Source organism: Pseudophryne corroboree (genome assembly GCF_028390025.1).
Source record: "Pseudophryne corroboree isolate aPseCor3 chromosome 3 unlocalized genomic scaffold, aPseCor3.hap2 SUPER_3_unloc_22, whole genome shotgun sequence".
NCBI lineage: Eukaryota > Metazoa > Chordata > Amphibia > Anura > Myobatrachidae > Pseudophryne > Pseudophryne corroboree.
This window is the reverse complement of record NW_026967511.1, coordinates 39,370-51,848: the sequence shown is the minus strand read 5'-3', so window position 1 is coordinate 51,848 and position 12,479 is coordinate 39,370. Positions and strand designations below refer to the sequence as shown.

At 44.4% G+C, this 12,479-nt stretch overlaps 1 protein-coding gene across 1 annotated transcript in view; it reads left to right on the top strand.

Annotated features, from left to right (window-relative positions):
- Positions 1-12,479, top strand: part of LOC134983725 (zinc finger protein ZFP2-like) — an 80,466-nt gene that overhangs the window by 53,437 nt on the left and 14,550 nt on the right. The gene's annotated exons all lie outside the window — the stretch shown is intronic.

Below are 12,479 nucleotides of genomic sequence, written 5' to 3'. Positions count from 1 at the left end.
CACATCATGTCACTGTGTGTTACCAGCCCAGAGATCTGACCAGTCTCCTCCCCACACTCTCTGGTGTATCTCATACATCAGGAGCCATCGGCCCCTATTATACTCCTGCTCTCCCCCTCACATCATGTCACTGTGTGTTACCAGCCCAGAGATCTGACCAGTCTCCTCCCCACACTCTCTGGTGTATCTCATACATCAGGATCCATCAGCCCCTATTATACTCCTGCTCTCCCCCTCACATCATGTTACTGTGTGTTACCAGCCCAGAGATCTGACCAGTCTCCTCCCCACACTCTCTGGTGTTTCTCATACATCAGGAGCCATCAGCCCCTATTATACTCCTGCTTTCCCCCTCACATCATGTCAATGTGTGTTACCAGCCCAGAGATCTGACCAGTCTCCTCTCCACACTCTCTGGTGTATCTCATACATCAGGAGACATCAGCCCCTATTATACTCCTGCTCTCCCCCTCACATCATGTTACTGTGTGTTACCAGCCCAGAGATCTGACCAGTCTCCTCCCCACACTCTCTGGTGTATCTCATACATCAGGAGCCATCAGCCCCCATTATACTCCTGCTCTCCCTCAAATCATGTCACTGTGTGTTACCAGCTTAGAGATCTGACCAGTCTCCTCCCCACACTCTCTGGTGTATATCATACATCTGGAGCCATCAGCCCCTATTATACTCCTGCTCTCCTCCTCACATCATGTCACTGTGTGTTACCAGCCCAGAGATCTGACCAGTCTCCTCCCCACACTCTCTGGTATATCTCCTACATCAGGAGCCATCAGCCCCTATTATACTCCTGCTCCCCCCCTCACATCATGTCACTGTGTGTTACCAGCCCAGAGATCTGACCAGTCTCCCCACACTCTCTGGTGTATCTCATACATCAGGAGACATCAGCCCCTATTATACTCCTGCTCTCTCCCTCACATCATGTCACTGTGTATTACCAGCCCAGAGATCTGACCAGTCTCCTCTCCACACACTCTGGTGTATCTCTAACATCAGGAGCCATCAGCCTCTATTATACTCCTGCTCTCCCCCTCACATCATGTCACTGTGTGTTACCAGCCCAAAGATCTTGACCAGTCTCCTCCTCACACTCTCTGGTGTATCTCATACATCAGGAGCCATCAGCCCCCATTATACTCCTGCTCTCCCTCAAATCATGTCACTGTGTGTTACCAGCTTAGAGATCTGACCAGTCTCCTCCCCACACTCTCTGGTGTATCTCATACATCAGGAGACATCATCCCTATTATACTCCTGTTCTCCCCCTCACATCATGTCACTGTGTGTTACCAGCCCAGAAATCTGACCAGTCTTCTCTCCACACTCTCTGGTGTATCTCATACATCAGGAGCCATCAGCCCCTATTATACTCCTGCTCTCCCCCTCACATCATGTCACTGTGTGTTACCAGCCCAGAGATCTGACCAGTCTCCTCCCCACACTCTCTGGTGTGTCTCATACATCAGGAGCCATCAGCCACTATTATACTCCTGCTCTCCCCCTCACATCATGTCACTGTGTGTTACCAGCCCAGAGATCTGACCAGTCTCCTCCCCACACTCTCTGGTGTATCTCATACATCAGGAGCCATCAGCCCTTATTATAGTCCTGCTCTACCCTCACATCATGTCACTGTGTGTTACCAGCCCAGAGATCTGACCAGTCTCCTCCCCACACTCTCTGGTGTATCTCATACATCAGGAGCCATCGGCCCCTATTATACTCCTGCTTTCCCCCTCACATCATGTCACTGTGTGTTACCAGCCCAGAGATCTGACCAGTCTCCTCTCCACACTCTCTGGTGTATCTCATACATCAGGAGTCATCAGCCCCTATTATACTCCTGCTCTCCCCCTCACATCATGTTACTGTGTGTTACCAGCCCAGAGATCTGACCAGTCTCCTCCCCACACTCTCTGGTGTATCTCATACATCAGGAGCCATCAGCCCCTATTATACTCCTGCTCTCCCCCTCACATCATGTCACTGTGTGTTACCAGCTTAGAGATCTGACCAGTCTCTTCCCCACACTCTCTGGTGTATCTCATACATCAGGAGCCATCGGCCCCTATTATACTCCTGCTTTCCCCCTCACATCATGTCACTGTGTGTTACCAGCCCAGAGATCTGACCAGTCTCCTCTCCACACTCTCTGGTGTATCTCATACATCAGGAGACATCAGCCCCTATTATACTCCTGCTCTCCCCCTCACATCATGTTACTGTGTGTTACCAGCCCAGAGATCTGACCAGTCTCCTCCCCACACTCTCTGGTGTATCTCGTACATCAGGAGACATCTGCCTCTATTATACTCCTGCTCTCCCCCTCACATCATGTCACTGTGTGTTACCACCCCAGAGATCTGACCAGTCTCCTCCACACACTCTCTGGTGTATCTCATACATCAGGAGCCATCAGCCCCTATTGTACTCCTGCTCTCCCCTCACATCATGTCACTGTGTGTTACCAGCCCAGAGATCTGACCAGTCTCCTCTCCACACTCTCTGGTGTATCTCATACATCAGGAGTTATCAGCTCCTATTATACTCCTGTTCTCCCCCCTCACATCATGTCACTGTGTGTTACCAGCCCAGAGATCTGACGAGTCTCCTCTCCACACTCTCTGGTGTATCTCATACATCAGGAGCCATCAGCCCCTATTATACTTCTGCTCTCCTCCTCACATCATGTCACTGTATGTTACCAGTCCAGAGATCTGACCAGTCTCCTCCCCACACTCTCTGGTGTGTCTCATACATCAGGAGACATCAGCCCCTATTATACTTCTGCTCTCCCCTCACATCATGTCACTGTGTGTTACCAGCCCAGAGATCTGACCAGTCTCCTTCCCACACTCTCCGGTGTATCTCATACATCAGGAGCCATCAGCCCCTATTATACTCCTGCTCTCCCCCTCACATCATGTCACTATGTGTTACCAGCCCAGAGATCTGACCAGTCTCCTCCCCACACTCTCTGGTGTATCTCATACATCAGGAGACATCAGCCCCTATTATACTCCTGTTCTCCCCCTCACATCATGTCACTGTGTGTTACCAGCCCAGAGATCTGACCAGTCTCCTCCCCACACTCTCTGGTGTATATCATACATCAGGAGCCATCAGCCCCTATTATACTCCTGCTCTCCTCCTCACATCATGTCACTGTGTGTTACCAGCCCAGAGATCTGACCAGTCTCCTTCCCACACTCTCTGGTGTATTTCATACATCAGGAGCCATCAGCCCCTATTATACTCCTGCTCTCCCCCTCACATTATGTCATTGTGTGTTACCAGCCCAGAGATCTGAATATTCTCCGTGTTACCTAAATGTATGCACAGGTGATGTTATATTACTGCACAGCCCATGTCACCTCTAGTAATCCCACATGATCTCAGTGTTACCTAAATGTATGCACAGGCGATGTTATATTACTGCACAGCCCATGTCACCTCTAGTAATCCCACATGATCTCTCAGTGTTACCTAAATGTATGCACAGGTGATGTTATATTACTACACAGCCCATGTCACCTCTAGTAATCCCACATGATCTCAGTGTTACCTAAATGTATGCACAGGTGATGTTATATTACTGCACAGCCCATGTCACCTCTAGTAATCCCACATGATCTCTCAGTGTTACCTAAATGTATGCACAGGTGATGTTATATTACTGCACAGCCCATGTCATCTCTAGTAATCCCACATGATCTCTCAGTGTTACCTAAATGTATGCACAGGAGATGTTATATTACTGCACAGCCCATGTCACCTCTAGTAATACCACATGATCTCTCAGTGTTACCTAAATGTATGCACAGGTGATGTTATATTACTGCACAGCCCATGTCACCTCTAGTAATCCCACATGATCTCTCAGTGTTACCTAAATGTATGCACAGGTGATGTTATATTACTGCACAGCCCATGTCACCTCTAGTAATCCCACATGATCTCTCAGTGTTACCTAAATGTATGCACAGGCGATGTTATATTACTGCACAGCCCATGTCACCTCTAGTAATCCCACATGATCTCAGTGTTACCTAAATGTATGCACAGGCGATGTTATATTACTACACAGCCCATGTCACCTCTAGTAATCCCACATGATCTCAGTGTTACCTAAATGTATGCACAGACGATGTTATATTACTGCACAGCCCATGTCACCTCTAGTAATCCCACATGATCTCTCAGTGTTACCTAAATGTATGCACAGGCGATGTTATATTACTGCACAGCCCATGTCACCTCTAGTAATCCCACATGATCTCAGTGTTACCTAAATGTATGCACAGGTAATGTTATATTACTGCACAGCCCATGTCATCTCTAGTAATCCCACATGATCTCAGTGTTACCTAAATGTATGCACAGGCGATGTTATATTACTGCACAGCCCATGTCACCTCTAGTAATCCCACATGATCTCTCAGTGTTACCTAAATGTATGCACAGGCGATGTTATATTACTGCACAGCCCATGTCACCTCTAGTAATCCCACATGTTCTCTCAGTGTTACCTAAATGTATGCACAGGCGATGTTATATTACTGCACAGCCCATGTCACCTCTAGTAATCCCACATGATCTCAGTGTTACCTAAATGTATGCACAGGCGATGTTATATTACTGCACAGCCCATGTCACCTCTAGTAATCCCACATGATCTCTCAGTGTTACCTAAATGTATGCACAGGCGATGTTATATTACTGCACAGCCCATGTCACCTCTAGTAATCCCACATGTTCTCTGTGTTACCTAAATGTATGCACAGGCGATGTTATATTACTGCACAGCCCATGTCACCTCTAGTAATCCCACATGATCTCTCAGTGTTACCTAAATGTATGCACAGGCGGTGTTATATTACTGCACAGCCCATGTCACCTCTAGTAATCCCACATGTTCTCTCAGTGTTACCTAAATGTATGCACAGGTGATGTTATATTACTGCACAGCCCATGTCACCTCTAGTAATCCCACATGATCTCTCAGTGTTACCTAAATGTATGCACAGGCGATGTTATATTACTGCACAGCCCATGTCACCTCTAGTAATCCCACATGTTCTCTCAGTGTTACCTAAATGTATGCACAGGTGATGTTATATTACTACACAGCCCATGTCACCTCTAGTAATCCCACATGTTCTCTCAGTGTTACCTAAATGTATGCACAGGTGATGTTATATTACTGCACAGCCCATGTCATCTCTAGTAATCCCACATGTTCTCTCAGTGTTACCTAAATGTATGCACAGGCGATGTTATATTACTGCACAGCCCATGTCACCTCTAGTAATCCCACATGATCTCAGTGTTACCTAAATGTGTGCACAGGAGATGTTATATTACTGTACAGCCCATGTCACCTCTAGTAATCCCACATGATCTCAGTGTTACCTAAATGTATGCACAGGCAATGTTATATTACTGCACAGCCCATGTCACCTCTAGTAATCCCACATGATCTCTCAGTGTTACCTAAATGTATGCACAGGCGGTGTTATATTACTGCACAGCCCATGTCACCTCTAGTAATCCCACATGATTTCTCAGTGTTACCTAAATGTATGCACAGGAGATGTTATATTACTGCACAGCCCATGTCACCTCTAGTAATCCCACATGATCTCTCAGTGTTACCTAAATGTATGCACAGGAGATGTTATATTACTGCACAGCCCATGTCACCTCTAGTAATCCCACATGATCTGTCAGTGTTATCTAAATGTATGCACAGGTGATGTTATATTACTGCACAGCCCATGTCACCTCTAGTAATCCCACATGATCTCAGTGTTACCTAAATGTATGCACAGACGATGTTATATTACTGCACAGCCCATGTCACCTCTAGTAATCCCACATGATCTCTCAGTGTTACCTAAATGTATGCACAGGCGGTGTTATATTACTGCACAGCCCATGTCACCTCTAGTAATCCCACATGTTCTCTCAGTGTTACCTAAATGTATGCACAGGTGATGTTATATTACTGCACAGCCCATGTCACCTCTAGTAATCCCACATGATCTCTCAGTGTTACCTAAATGTATGCACAGGCGATGTTATATTACTGCACAGCCCATGTCACCTCTAGTAATCCCACATGATCTCAGTGTTACCTAAATGTATGCACAGGTGATGTTATATTACTGCACAGCCCATGTCACCTCTAGTAATCCCACATGATCTCAGTATTACCTAAATGTATGCACAGGTGATGTTATATTACTGCACAGCCCATGTCACCTCTAGTAATCCCACATGATCTCAGTATTACCTAAATGTATGCACAGGCGATGTTATATTACTACACAGCCCATGTCACCTCTAGTAATCCCACATGATCTCAGTGTTACCTAAATGTATGCACAGGCGATGTTATATTACTGCACAGCCCATGTCACCTCTAGTAATCCCACATGATCTCAGTGTTACCTAAATGTATGCACAGGTGATGTTATATTACTGCACAGCCCATGTCACCTCTAGTAATCCCACATGTTCTCTCAGTGTTACCTAAATGTATGCACAGGTGATGTTATATTACTACACAGCCCATGTCACCTCTAGTAATCCCACATGTTCTCTCAGTGTTACCTAAATGTATGCACAGGTGATGTTATATTACTGCACACCCCATGTCACCTCTAGTAATCCCACATGTTCTCAGTGTTACCTAAATGTATGCACAGGCGATGTTATATTACTGCACAGCCCATGTCACCTCTAGTAATCCCACATGATCTCTCATTGTTACCTAAATGTATGCACAGGTGATGTTATATTACTGCACAGCCTATGTCACCTCTAGTAATCCCACATGATCTCTCAATGTTACCTAAATGTATGCACAGGCGATGTTATATTACTGCACAGCCCATGTCACCTCTAGTAATCCCACATGATCTCAGTGTTACCTAAATGTATGCACAGGTGATGTTATATTACTGCACAGCCCATGTCACCTCTAGTAATCTCACATGATCTCAGTGTTACCTAAATGTATGCACAGGTGATGTTATATTATTGCACAGCCCATGTCACCTCTAGTAATCCCACATGATCTCTCAGTGTTACCTAAATGTATGCACAGGCGATGTTATATTACTGCACAGCCCATGTCACCTCTAGTAATCTCACATGATCTCAGTGTTACCTAAATGTATGCACAGGTGATGTTATATTATTGCACAGCCCATGTCACCTCTAGTAATCCCACATGATCTCAGTGTTACCTAAATGTATGCACAGGTGATGTTATATTACTGCACAGCCCATGTCACCTCTAGTAATCCCACATGTTCTCTCAGTGTTACCTAAATGTATGCACAGGTGATGTTATATTATTGCACAGCCCTTGTCACCTCTAGTAATCCCACATGATCTCAGTGTTACCTTAATGTATGCACAGGCGATGTTATATTACTGCACAGCCCATGTCATCTCTAGTAATCCCACATGATCTCTCAGTGTTACCTAAATGTATGCACAGGCGATGTTATATTACTACACAGCCCATGTCACCTCCAGTAATCCCACATGATCTCGCAGTGTTACCTAAATGTATGCACAGGTGATGTTATATTACTGCACAGCCCATGTCACCTCTAGTAATCCCACATGATCTCTGTGTTACCTAAATGTATGCACAGGTGATGTTATATTACTGCACGACCCATGTCACCTCTAGTAATCCCACATGTTCTCTGTGTTACCTAAATGTATGCACAGGTGATGTTATATTACTGCACAGCCCATGTCACCTCTAGTAATCCCACATGATCTCTCAGTGTTACCTAAATGTATGCACAGGCGATGTTATATTACTGCACAGCCCATGTCATCTCTAGTAATCCCACATGGTCTCAGTGTTACCTAAATGTATGCACAGGCGATGTTATATTACTGCACAGCCCATGTCACCTCTAGTAACCCCACATGATCTCAGTGTTACCTAAATGTATGCACAGGCGATGTTATATTACTGCACATCCCATGTCACCTCTAGTAATCCCACATGATATCTCAGTGTTACCTAAATGTATGCACAGGTGATGTTATATTACTGCACAGCCCATGTCACCTCTAGTAATCCCACATGATATCTCAGTGTTACCTAAATGTATGCACAGGCGATGTTATATTACTACACAGCCCATGTCACCTCTAGTAATACCACATGTTCTCTGTGTTACCTAAATGTATGCACAGGCGATGTTATATTACTGCACAGCCCATGTCACCTCTAGTAATCCCACATGATCTCAGTGTTACCTAAATGTATGCACAGGCTATGTTATATTACTGCACAGCCCATGTCACCTCTAGTAATCCCACATGATCTCAGTGTTACCTAAATGTATGCACAGGCGATGTTATATTACTGCCCATGTCACCTCTAGTAATCCCACATGATCTCTCAGTGTTACCTAAATGTATGTACAGGCGATGTTATATTACTGCACAGCCCATGTCACCTCTAGTAATCCCACATGTTCTCTGTGTTACCTAAATGTATGCACAGGCGATGTTATATTACTGCACAGCCCATGTCACCTCTAGTAATCCCACATGTTCTCTGTGTTACCTAAATGTATGCACAGGCGATGTTATATTACTGCACAGCCCATGTCACCTCTAGTAATCCCACATGATCTCAGTGTTACCTAAATGTATGCACAGGCGATGTTATATTACTGCCCATGTCACCTCTAGTAATCCCACATGATCTCTCAGTGTTACCTAAATGTATGTACAGGTGATGTTATATTACTGCACAGCCCATGTCACCTCTAGTAATCCCACATGATCTCAGTGTTACCTAAATGTATGCACAGGCAATGTTATATTACTGCACAGCCCATGTCACCTCTAGTAATCCCACATGATCTCTCAGTGTTACCTAAATGTATGCACAGGCGATGTTATATTACTGCACAGCCCATGTCACCTCTAGTAATCCCACATGATCTCTCAGTGTTACCTAAATGTATGCACAGGTGATGTTATATTACTGCACAGCCCATGTCACCTCTAGTAATCCCACATGATCTCAGTGTTACCTAAATGTATGCACAGGCGATGTTATATTACTGCACAGCCCATGTCACCTCTAGTAATCCCACATGATCTCTCAGTGTTACCTAAATGTATGCACAGGCGATGTTATATTACTGCACAGCCCATGTCACCTCTAGTAATCCCACATGATCTCTCAGTGTTACCTAAATGTATGCACAGGTGATGTTATATTACTACACAGCCCATGTCACCTCTAGTAATCCCACATGTTCTCAGTGTTACCTAAATGTATGCACAGGTGATGTTATATTACTGCACAGCCCATGTCACCTCTAGTAATCCCACATGATCTCTCAGTGTTACCTAAATGTATGCACAGGCGATGTTATATTACTACACAGCCCATGTCACCTCTAGTAATCCGACATGTTCTCTCAGTGTTACCTAAATGTATGCACAGGTGATGTTATATTACTGCACAGCCCATGTCACCTCTAGTAATCCCACATGATCTCTCAGTGTTACCTAAATGTATGCACAGGTGATGTTATATTACTACACAGCCCATGTCACCTCTAGTAATCCGACATGTTCTCTCAGTGTTACCTAAATGTATGCACAGGTGATGTTATATTACTACACAGCCCATGTCACCTCTAGTAATCCCACATGTTCTCTCAGTGTTACCTAAATGTATGCACAGGTGATGTTATATTACTGCACAGCCCATGTCACCTCTAGTAATCCCACATGATCTCTCAGTGTTACCTAAATGTATGCACAGGCGATGTTATATTACTGCACAGGCCATGTCACCTCTAGTAATCCCACATGTTCTCTCAGTGTTACCTAAATGTATGCACAGGCGATGTTATATTACTGCACAGCCCATGTCACCTCTAGTAATCCCACATGATCTCTCAGTGTTACCTAAATGTATGCACAGGCGATGTTATATTACTGCACGGCCCATGTCACCTCTAGTAATCCCACATGTTCTCTCAGTGTTACCTAAATGTATGCACAGGCGATGTTATATTACTGCACAGCCCATGTCACCTCTAGTAATCCCACATGATCTGTCAGTGTTATCTAAATGTATGGACAGGCGATGTAATATTACTGCACAGCCCACGTCACCTCTAGTAATCCCACATGATCTCAGTATTACCTAAATGTATGCACAGGTGATGTTATATTACTGCACAGCCCATGTCACCTCTAGTAATACCACATGATCTCTCAGTGTTACCTAAATGTATGCACAGGCAATGTTATATTACTGCACAGCCCATGTCACCTCTAGTAATCCCACATGATCTCAGTTTTACCTAAATGTATGCACAGGCGATGTTATATTACTGCACAGCCCAGGTCACCTCTAGTAATCCCACATGATCTCAGTGTTACCTAAATGTATGCACAGGCGATGTTATATTACTACACAGCCCATGTCACCTCTAGTAATCCCACATGATCTCAGTGTTACCTAAATGTATGCACAGGCGATGTTATATTGCTGCACAGCCCATGTCACCTCTAGTAATCCCACATGATCTCAGTGTTACCTAAATGAATGCACAGGCGATGTTATATTACTGCACAGCCCAGGTCACCTCTAGTAATACCACATGATCTCAGTGTTACCTAAATGTATGCACAGGCGATGTTATATTACTGCACAGCCCATGTCACCTCTAGTAATCCCACATGATCTCAGTGTTACCTAAATGTATGCACAGGCGATGTTATATTACTGCACAGCCCATGTCACCTCTAGTAATACCACATGATCTCAGTGTTACCTAAATGTATGCACAGGCGATGTTATATTACTGCACTGCCCAGGTCACCTCTAGTAATACCACATGATCTCAGTGTTACCTAAATGTATGCACAGGCGATGTTATATTACTGCACAGCCCATGTCACCTCTAGTAATCCCATATGATCTCTCAGTGTTACCTAAATGTATGCACAGGTGATGTTATATTACTGCACAGCCCAGGTCACCTCTAGTATTACCACATGATCTCAGTGTTACCTAAATGTATGCACAGGCGATGTTATATTACTACACAGCCCATGTCACCTCTAGTAATCCCACATGATCTCAGTGTTACCTAAATGTATGCACAGGCGATGTTATATTACTGCACAGCCCATGTCACCTCTAGTAATCCCACATGATCTCAGTGTTACCTAAATGTATGCACAGGCGATGTTATATTACTGCACAGCCCATGTCACCTCTAGTAATCCCACATGATCTCTCAGTGTTACCTAAATGTATGCACAGGTGATGTTATATTACTGCACAGCCATGTCACCTCTAGTAATCCCACATGATCTCTCAGTGTTACCTAAATGTATGCACAGGCGATGTTATTTCTCTTTCATCCACTAGGGGACACTGGAGTTCCATCTTAGACATTAGGGGTGTGAAGTCTGTGAACCGGAGGTGTGTCCAGTGTCCCCTAGAGGATTCAGAGAAATGGATTTATCGGTAAGTACCAAAATCCTCTTATTGCTGCACAGCCCAGGTCACCTCTAGTAATACCACATGATCTCAGTGTTACCTAAATGTATGCACAGGCGATGTTATATTACTGCACAGCCCATGTCACCTCTAGTAATCCCACATGATCTCAGTGTTACCTAAATGTATGCACAGGCGATGTTATATTACTGCACAGCCCATGTCACCTCTAGTAATCCCACATGTTCTCTCAGTGTTACCTAAATGTATGCACAGGCGATGTTATATTACTGCACAGCCCATTTCACCTCTAGTAATCCCACATGATCTGTCAGTCTTATCTAAATGTATGCACAGGTGATGTTATATTACTGCACAGCCCATGTCACCTCTAGTAATCCCACATGATCTCAGTATTACCTAAATGTATGCACAGGTGATGTTATATTACTGCACAGCCCATGTCACCTCTAGTAATCCCACATGATCTCAGTATTACCTAAATGTATGCACAGGTGATGTTATATTACTGCACAGCCCATGTCACCTCTAGTAATCCCACATGTTCTCTCAGTGTTACCTAAATGTATGCACAGGCGATGTTATATTACTGCACAGCCCATGTCACCTCTAGTAATCCCACATGATCTCTCAGTGTTACCTAAATGTATGCACAGGCGATGTTATATTACTGCACGGCCCATGTCACCTCTAGTAATCCCACATGTTCTCTCAGTGTTACCTAAATGTATGCACAGGCGATGTTATATTACTGCACAGCCCATGTCACCTCTAGTAATCCCACATGATCTGTCAGTGTTATCTAAATGTATGGACAGGCGATGTAATATTACTGCACAGCCCACGTCACCTCTAGTAATCCCACATGATCTCAGTGTTATCTAAATGTATGCACAGGTGATGTTATATTACTGCA